The sequence below is a fragment of the Tupaia chinensis genome, unplaced genomic scaffold (assembly GCF_000334495.1).
Source record: "Tupaia chinensis unplaced genomic scaffold, TupChi_1.0 Scaffold144010_1, whole genome shotgun sequence".
Lineage (NCBI taxonomy): Eukaryota > Metazoa > Chordata > Mammalia > Scandentia > Tupaiidae > Tupaia > Tupaia belangeri.
In genome coordinates this window covers 1,565,303-1,572,991 of record NW_006203862.1, presented here as the reverse complement: position 1 = coordinate 1,572,991, position 7,689 = coordinate 1,565,303, and the positions used below count along the sequence as shown (strand labels likewise).

At 42.7% G+C, this 7,689-nt stretch overlaps 1 long non-coding RNA gene across 1 annotated transcript; it reads right to left on the bottom strand.

The window, feature by feature from the left end:
- Positions 1-7,200: 7,200 nt before the first annotated feature.
- Positions 7,201-7,683, bottom strand: LOC106733533 (uncharacterized). The gene is made up of 2 exons (XR_001369565.1): positions 7,561-7,683; positions 7,201-7,329 (listed from the first exon to the last, which is right to left on the bottom strand). It is a non-coding gene; the product is annotated as an uncharacterized LOC106733533 (long non-coding RNA).
- Between the last annotated feature and the right edge of the window lie 6 nt (positions 7,684-7,689).

Here is a 7,689-nt window from a genome sequence, read left to right as displayed (position 1 = left end):
AGAAAGCGAGAAATCACCCCCCAGGGGGGATGGTCACGCCGCAATCCCTTCTCCTCCATTCTCTTCTCGGGATCTTGGGCACGCACGCACACGCGCCCGGCGTGAGTTTTAAGCTACCGGGTCCGGGACACGAACCGCGGTCGACTACGTGGGAGTCCAGTGACATAGCCATTACGCTAACTGCTGGTTTCCTGTCTCTGTCTTTCTAGCAAGCACATGTACCCTATAGGGGGGAAAATAAATAAATAAATAAAATAATTTTAAAAAGGAACACAAGTTTTTCCTCATGATCATGAAGAATTAGACACACAGACACAGAGAAGGGACAGCAAAGTAGAGAGTTTATTGAAGGAGAGGGAAGGAAAAACAGAGCTTCCCAGAAGGGAGGAGTCCCAGAAAATGGGTTGCCAAAGAGGAGCTGGGGCAGGAAGAGGAGTGGAGGTATAGGGGGTAATCTTGATCAGGAAGAGCTTTGTCCAGGCCTGTTCTAGGTGGGGCTTGCACATGCATCTCCCTGCCCCATGGTGAGGGTCACATGCTGGATGGGTCCAGTCAGTGTTCTCCTAATTTTGGAATGGGTAAGGTCAGGAGATTCTTTGTCTAAAGCTTTGAGCCATAACAAATATTATCTTATCTTCTTCCTGGAATGTGTTGGAGCCTGGAAAATAGCTGTTGTTTTAGGTCATGCTGCCTAGGTCAATCATTAAGCTACTGTTGCAGGTCATTTCTCCTAAGCAAGCAGCTGAGCTGTTGTGTCTCCATTTTAAAACTTGGCCATTTTGGCCTATACCCTAACTATATTTTTAGGGGCCCTGTCTGACCTCATTTGAAAAAGCTCCTTTTCTTACATTCTCCTTTCCGAATTTTTTACCTATATATGTATTTTTCCTGTTTGAGATATAATAAACACCAAATATGCAAAGTGCTTTCAACCTGTGTATAGTTACTGTTTTTTAAATATGTCTATATCCATCAACCATCACCCAGATTGATATAAAACATGTGTAGCAACCCAGAAGTTTGGATCTTTCTAATCAGTTCTAGTTCACACTCACCCCGATATCCACTAGTGAACTTTAATAATTCTCATCTCACTTTGCCTGTTCTTAACTTTATTTGATTTTATTAATTCATTCATTCATTTCAATTTGACTAGAGAGAGACATAGAGAGAGACAGAGGGAAAGCAAGAAAGCAAGCCACCAGGTCTGAGACTTGAACCGTGGTTGGCCATGTGGGAGTGTCCACCACGCCACCTGCTGGTCTCCAATCTGTTCTTAAACTTACACATGAAATCATATGCTACATATTCCTTTATATTTGTTTTTTCTTCCACTCAACATGACATCTGTAAATCATTCATGTATTTGTGTTCTATTTTTTTTTTTTAATTTTTTAGAGGGCTTGTGTACTCACTAAAGAGACAAAGACAGGAAAAGAGAGAGAGAGATAGAAAATATCCCTCGGGGAGGATGGTCCAGTCACAATACCTGCTCCTCCATTTCACTTTCTGGGATTTTGGACACAAATGAACACACACCTGGTGTTTCTCAAGTCACAGGGTCCAGGACTCAATTGAGTAATCGGCCATGTGGGATCTAGCTGCCTTAACCACCAGGCCACTGGCTAGCCCAATTGTTCTATTTTAATGCCCCCTCCATACTTAGCTTTGTAATGCTTCACTTTGTAGACTGTTGAGAGTAACAAACGAGGTAGGAAAAAGCCAGCAAATAGAAGTGGGTAAGGGTGCTGGAGCACCTGCCCATGTGACTAGATAGAAACCTGATCAGGATGAAAATTCCCCACCCAAGGTAATGGAGGCAGATTCATGGGAGATGTCTAGTTGATTAAGCCACACTTGATAGCGTCAATGAGAGGAGAACTATCACTGGGCCCAGCCAATGATCAGCCACCAAGACCTAGATTTATAAATTATAAACCTCACAGGATGCAACTTCTGAGGCCTTTTGAGCCACTGTCTGCTTAGGCCTGCTCCTACCTCTCAGGAGTGTACTTTTGCTTCTACTTAATAAACTAGCTTTCTCTTTCGCTATTTACATGCTTAATTCAATTCTCTGCCCGCAACACCAAGACCCTGGATATCATCACAGAAGCCAGCCCCCAACAAAAGGAGCTTTGGGAATTATCCAGCCTATTTTAGCTTCTGCTTACCAAAAAAGTGTGATGGAGGAGTGTATCTTGGAAACAAAACAGGGGTCCTCTAAAAGGGCTTGGCCCTTAGTTTCCCCTTCTGCTGAAATCCCCCAACTGCAAATTAACAGGTGCTAGGCTAAAAGTCTTAACAACTTTTAAAGCTGCCGAGACTCCAGATTTGGTTATCCCTATCCTGTGTCCGGAGTGATTGTCTGAAGGCATGTCCTAGTTCACAGTAACAAGATGACCTTCAAATGGTAATAGGTTTGCAATGTGATCCATCACCTCCTTTTCTCCTGCAATGCTCCCCAAATTTCTGATCTAAAGTTGTGTTATTACTTTTTCTAGAGAGAGATTTTTGCTATAGGGCATATGCGCTCACCAGAGAGATAGAGAAAGAAAGTGAGAAATCACCCCCTGGGGGGATGGCCATGCCACAGTCCCTTTTCTTCACACACGCACACATGCCCGACATGAGTTTCAGGTCACTGGGTCCTGGATGCGAACTGGAGTCAGCCATGTGGGAGTCCAGTGACATAACCACTATGCCATCTGCTAGTCCCAAAGTTGTGTTATTTTAATGAACCAATGTGAATTCCTCCCAAAGAACTTGTAAATTCCTTCCTTCTCTGCCTTTCTGTTATAAAAATTAGTTTCTCAGTATAATTTAGCAAATAGTTGAAACTGGTAAATTAAGCCACTTCAGCCACGAGTCAGGGCTATGATCCCAAAAACCACTTGAAGAAAAAGATTTTTACTAAAATTAAGGAGTTAACATAAAGGATGTGAAATCCATCAGATGGAAAATGCTGACTGCAAACACACTGACTCCAGCCGGAGTAACTCCAGAGACTCAATGAATGCTTCCCCCAAGAATAGAAAGGGAGCCCACAGAATGATGTCCTCATGAACCACTCATCCAGCTGATCATGTGCCTGAGATCCCCACCCCCTTAATTTTTCCCTTAACCAACCATCCACCCCTCTAAAAGACTGGGGAAACACCCAATCACTTAGCATGAGCTGCTCACTCTGCTTTGCACGTGGCGATAAAGCTCCAGTTTCTGTCACCACACCCCTCTACAGTCTAGCTTGCGACACACAGGTGAGCAATCTTCGGCAGGTTTAGTAACACATGCCCAGACAAGGCTTTTCCAGTGCAGTTCTCGCCAGTCCCTTTCTGCTATGGGCCCAATGCTTGTGTCTCCCCAAATCCCCGTGGCAGTTTAAGCCCAGATGTGACAGGATTCAGAGATGGCACCTAGGTCATCAGATTGGAGTCCTCTTCAACATGAGTAGTGCCCTTATAGGAAGATGCACGAGACAGCTCTTTATCATATGCAGATACTACGAAGGTGGCTGTCTGCAAACCAGAAGAGCCCTTACCAGGAATCTAACCTGACAGCAGAACTGTAAGAAAACATTGAAATCAGTCTATGGTATTCTATTATGGCAGCCGGAACTGAGACACCTTCTCCTTATACTTTTAAAAATAACACTTAGCTTGTATTTCCAGGTGTTTACAGGGAATGTTAAATATTTACACAAGAGCATTAATGGAGGGGAAAGAGCAGCTGGGAGAATTCAGTGGCTTATCTTCAGGGGAAATGGGAGGGCCTGAACCTAAATGGAAAGTTCATTCCAGGTCCTCTGGAAACCATGCGCCTAAGTAGGGTATCTGCAGTTCTGAAAACAGCTCATCTAGCCAAGCTCTGAAAGGCCCTGGTGTCACAGGCCAACTTCCTCCTGGCTTATTTCCCCTTATTTCATTAAGCACTACAGGCTACTTAGGGATACTTCCACGTTTACTCTTTGCAAGGCTTTGGGTCCTCGAGAAACCTCTTACCAATTCCTCAGAGACATGGATTCCCTCACTGTGGAAATTCCCACATGTCTCCTGGCTAATTTTTGTATCAGGTGAAGGTATAGGAGAAGGCTAAGGCAAGCTCTCCATTTCTGAATGAAAAGGCATGCAAACAGCCGCAGAGATGAGCTGAGTGGCAGAGGCAGGCTGGGACGACTGCTTATTAAAACACATTTGGTAGGCAAGCTCCTAGACTTTGGGTTAGAAGCAGGTTTAGGAACACTCAGTTGTGTTGTGAGGTCTGGGCTTGGCCACAAGTACTTTAAAAAAAAAAGGCAATTGTTTATTATTATTAATTTGACCAGAGCAAGGGAAAGTGAGAAAGCAAGCTTTCAGGTCCAGTACTCAAACCACAGCCAGCCACATGGGAGTCTAGCACCTTAACTATCACACCACCCACAGCTTCCAGCCATAAGTACTTCTACCGAGGAAAAAGCCCTTTCTTATTTCAAAGTTTATCATTCTGTTCCCCGAACCCTGAATCCTCAGCCATGTTCAGATGATAAATCTCATCAAAGGTGTGGGCTTACTTTCCCTGTCTTGGAGAATGAGTACCATTATTTAGACACATCACATTATAATTAATGGCAAATGTTCTTTGAGACTTAGTTACTTGTCTGTAACTTGGCACAGGAAGCGATTTATGTCCTAGTTATTCACAGGGCCCACAGACAAGCATTACCTGGGAGCTTGTTGAAATGTGGGCCCTGCCATGCTGGTGCAGGCAGCTAGGGGCGCTGCTGCGCAACACTGGAAACCACGTGGAATGCTCCAGGCTCAGGCTTGGTTCTACCTTCCCGCCAAGTGTTTCCATGATCTGGGCTGTCTGCAGGGCTGGGAGGTGGATCACAGCATGAAGATCCTGTTGAATGTTTCCATCTCAGGAAAATTTTACAAATATGAACAAATGTAGACCCGATTCCATACTCATTAAACCAAAATGACACTCCCAATGCATTTGTGTGGAACTTATAGTTTGATAAGCCCTGAGAAAAGTATACTGCCCAGGGACCAGCAAGTGATGTGGTGGTCAAGGTGCTGGACTCCCACATAGCCAGCCGTGGTTCAAGTCCCAGACCTGGTGACTTGCTTTCTCACTTTCTGTCTCCTTCTGGTGAGTGCACATGCCCTGCAGCAAGTTAAAAAATGATGATGATGATTAACAAAAAAATTTAAAAAGTATACTGTCCAGATGAAGAACATTAATTCATGAACTGTGTATCTCAGGGCTGGGATGAATGATGACTCAAAGCTATGGGTGCAAAACACTTGTTGACTTGGGACCAGCAGATGGCATAATGGTTATATTGCTAGACTCCCACATAGTTGACGACAGTTCAAGTCCCAGATCCGATGACTTAAAAAACTCATGCTGGGTGCATGTGTGTGAGTGCCCAAAATCCCAAAAGGAGAATAAAAGAAAAGGGACTGTAGCATGGCCATCCTCCCTGAGGTGTGCAGGCGCATGCGCGTGTGTATGTGATTTCTGGCTTTTTACCTCTTTCTGGCGAGCATATGTACCCTATAGCAAAAATACCTCTAAACAAACAAAACACACTTTGCTGACTCAAACCCCGAGTTATGTGTACTCAACACCCGAGTTATGTGGTATTCACCGTGTCATCACCGTCCTGCACAGTAGACAGGAGTAAAAGAATTCCTTTCCAGTGGCACAGAAGTTGTCCCTTCCACATGTCAGGTCTTTCCCTCCCACAAGGGCTGTTAGCTACCGAGGGAGAGGAGGCATATGTCTTCACTATGCTTTGTTTGTTTAGTTTTTTAGGTTTTTTGTTTTGCCACAGGGCACATGCACTTGCTGGAGACAGAGAGAGGGCAAGTGAGAAATCACCACCCAGGGAGGACAGCCATGCCACAATCCCTTCTCCATCTTGCTGTGAGGATTTTGGGTGCATGCGCGCATGCGCGCACACACACACACACACACACACACACACACACACACACAGCATGATTTTCAAGCTGCCATGTCTGGGACTTGAACTTCAGTGGGCCATGTGGGCAACTTAACCACTTTGCTGCCTGCTAGTCCTCATCACTATGCTACTAAAAAACATCTTGGGATCTTGGGATTGCAGAGATGAAGAAATTGTTTCATGGAATCTGAGCTAATTAAAAAAACCTCAAAATACTACAATCTGTTTAGTTGTAGAACTTACACGTACTCAAGAATTTTCTGAATGCTAATTCCATTCTTTTATTTCCTTATACTGCAAACATTTTAGTTCATCTGCCTTTTTACAACCTCATTTACACAAGCAAATTGCAGATGAAAAACAGGCATTCTTTAATCTTCCAAAATGCATATATGAAATATAAAACAAACTCTAGTATTTATAAACATGAACAGTTTTAGCTGAAGCAGCTTTATTGCAATCTCTTAACGTTAGCATTACAGTTTAAATATTTATGCCTGTAAAAGGTTTGCATAATCTACATTATAGTTACTTCAGAAGCAGTTAAGACTTTTAACTAATTGGAAAAAAAACAACAAAACTTCAACACAAAGCTCTAACAATTATCTGAAACTTAAATTATTTACAATTAAACATTTAGGGCCCTGATTCACAAAACTTAGTGCATTTCATGATTTATTTATATATTTTATAAAGAAAGTAAGAGGATGTAGAATACTCCCCAGGTAAAATCTGGAATGAATGGCTTTGAGAAGAAAGTCTACTAATGATGTACACTGGAGACCAGAAAAAGAGGAACAAAACAAAGGAATGGCTTTGAGAAGAAAGTCTACTAATGATACATACTGGAGACTAGAAAAAGAGTAACAAAACAAAAACTTCAACTGTAATGGATTTGAAACTGAAGTGTTCGGCAGCAGTCAGACTAAGAGGTCACGTCTGAAGAGCTGCTACATCTTTGACAGTACGCTGGGTATGTACAGGAAGAAAAAGGATTCTTCTTCTTTAGTTTAGGGGAGAAGAAAAATCATCCCCAGAAATGACTTCATGTGAACTCTGGGCACAGTCTTTCTTCTTCCTACAGAGTTGTCCTTACATTTAATGCCTGAATCAGCAAGTCTGAGCAAGGAAAGACAGCCATTAGTTTACTGGCTTTTTTCAGTAGTGAAAGCTTGGGGTAAGGTGACCAAGTGGTTAACTATAAAAATTGCAAAAGAAATATCATAGATAAGGTGCCAGAAATCCAAGAATACCCTTTGAAACACTTTAATGGAGTCAAGTGATGTTATGTATACAACAAAGGAAATGACACAAAGAAAATTAACCAGAGAAAAGTATTTTTAAAGTGATAAATTTCAGTGAATCAGGTCCCAGGTAGCCTGTAAAGGAACAAAAATTGATAGTAAACATTCTAAACTCTGGAATGCAGGTGTACAACGACTGGTACATTACATTTACAAAACTGCTTACACAGTAGTTGCTCCAGAGTAAGAATTAACAAATGTACAAGTCAGTTCACCATGACTTTAGATACAATGTTATTAAAATACATTGTTAATCATAAAAATACTTTACTATGTACATGTACACTGTATAAACTCTAGATTTACCTACTGAAGGAAGCCTCTACATCCACTTCCAGCCCACTGGTCCAGGTAACAGTGAGATTCTATCGTTTGGTCTTCGCACCCTCCGCGCGGGCTGAGAGGCGCAGTCGGCAGTCAGTCCCTCAGTGAAGC